This window comes from Alosa sapidissima, chromosome 5, assembly GCF_018492685.1.
Source record: "Alosa sapidissima isolate fAloSap1 chromosome 5, fAloSap1.pri, whole genome shotgun sequence".
Lineage (NCBI taxonomy): Eukaryota > Metazoa > Chordata > Actinopteri > Clupeiformes > Clupeidae > Alosa > Alosa sapidissima.
Window position 1 is genome coordinate 11613101 of NC_055961.1, and position 2500 is coordinate 11615600.

Sequence of the window (2500 nt, forward strand, 5' to 3'; positions counted from 1 at the left end):
TTCAAGATGTGCAGAGTCGTGTACTTTGATATTTGGTATTGTGAAAAGAATATAATTATGTTTGTAGGAACAAAATAAAAGTGCAGCATTTTATCATATTGATGACTGTCTCAGATTAAATTAAATTAAATTAAATAAATTAATAACAGCACTTGAAATGTGTCTTAAAGATGTATTTCGTTCTTGTGATGCTGTAGAATTAGTATAGTGAGATGTGCTTGAGGATGCATCAATATAAAGAGTCTTGGCATTGATGCAAATGGCACAGGAAATACACCTCCCCAACCCCCAAGTCGTAGATGTAGACAGGTGGTGCAGGGCAGTAGGTGCAGGATGGAGGATGAAAGCTTAAACATACAGTGCAGTGAACCCATTAAGCTGCCATAGGAGAACAGGTGTTTTGACAAACAGGTGACAGTGTCAGAGTGATTGATTAGCTGAAAGCATTGAACTGTGGCAACAACTAATCATGAACCAATAAACTAATATCTTGAATATTCAGTGGAATATCTGCATATACATCCTGTGATAAAAGGGTCTATTTTAAGACACTGTCCAAGCTTCTATGCTTTTAGTTAATTAACAACAATTGAATGATGTTGAGGATGTTGAGGATCAACCAAAGGGTTGATACCTTAAGGTAAAAAAGCTGTTTAACTGAAGCATCTTCTCGCTCAGTAAACAAGAGTATCATTTGGTCTCTTTGTCGATGTTTTCATCAATGAATTTGTGACTTCCCTTGCGCTAGCGTGTCCCAAGTCCCCTGCAGCGTGGAGTGTGTTGTTCGTGTTTGCAGCGTGGAGTGTGTTGTTCGTGTTTACAACGTGGAGTGTGTTGTTCGTGTTTGCAGCGTGGAGTGTGTAGTTCGTGTTTACATCCCTGGGAGGAAAAGGAGGACAGGCCGCGCTCGGTGTGATAATCCCGAGTCAATCCCTCTGACGCATGTCACTCTGCAGCCGAGCAGCACCCTAATCTCTTTCCCATGCAGGTGTGGAGCAATACATTGGACTCAGCAACCTGCTGCCTCTTGCCTCCAACCTAGTGGACCGGGAGGGGGATGGAGGGGCTAGTGCTGGGGGAGAGGGGTTACACAACTGGCTTTAAGAGCTTGTTTGCAGCCTGCTTTTTGTGCTGCATCCCATCTGGGTTGTACAAATCCCCCCCACCCCCCTTCTGACTGGGGCCCAGATTATGTGGCACTGAACGTTTAGTCTCGTTACTGTTGATTATGGCCCTGGGGCTCTGTAGCTCACCACTGATGTAGTTACAGACAGATCAGAGATAACCTTTAAGAAGACTTTGCAGTCTGGTTACCTCACAAAGCATACGGGTGCCATTTTCATTAAGTGCAAACACTCACTGGATTTTCAAGAAGTCCTTTTCATAGAGTGAAGGCATATGCACACAGTATATGATCTATAACAAAAGTCTACCACATTGCACATTGATTTAAGTGCCATGCGATTTTCTCTCTACAGTGTACTATACATATTTGCCTATACCTTTGGCAGACACATTTATTCAATTCAACCTGTAGTACAAGAAAAGAGTAGAAAGCACACTGACGTATAAATGCTATCTTTGAATTAAACATATGACTTTGGCTTTGCTGGAGCTTTGCTATGGCAGATAAGTGACAGAAACACAAAATGGAGGGAATGGATTCAGGTCTTCAGGTCCTTACTCCTTTGAGAAGAACCTGAATGTATGTTTTTTTCTCTTTCAAAGTGAATAACGTCTCCGCATAGAACAACGTTGGTGGCCTTAGAGTTCAAGTCCATCTCCAGTTCAGATTGACTGCAAGCAGAGCCGGTAGAAGAAGACCTTAATGGTCTGTGAGGTCTTCTTGTCCTTCGCTCTGCTTCTCCGGCTATGGAGGAATGTGTCTGCCTCAGCTGCATTCAGAAACATTTTAAGAGCAAGAATCAAATCTCCCCTTTGAGGTTGGATTATATACACATTTCTGGACAGCAATCCTATCAGATATGCATTAACATCCACACATTTCAGAGTCAGCCACCTAAAAAATATTCCTTTATTCCAGGTCTTCAGTGCTAGGGTCATTTTCTTTTGCTATCTCAGGTGGAATAGAAATCATTCATCTGTTCTTTTTTTTATTTAATAATAAAATCCTTTCGTCCTCCATATTCATTGTCCACACTGCCCTCTCCACCCCAATCCCAGTGCCCGACTCCCCAAGATCGACCGCTTTCTGCATCCGCAGCGCTCTAATTTTAGCACCTCATCTCCGGGCGATGCCGTGTGCTGCCGGGAGCGGTGGATGCAGGGGAACGGAGGGGATCCAATCTCCCCCTCAATCAGGGGCAGGTGCTGAGGGTGGTGGGGCAGAGCCAGGGGCAGGCAGATTGGTGCCTCCTGTGTGCTGCTTCTACTGCACATGTTTAATGATACGGCGAGGAATCGGAATATCAGGGGAATGGTTGTGTGTGTGTGTGTGTGTGTGTGTGTGTGTGTGTGTGTGTGTGTGTGTGCATGTCAG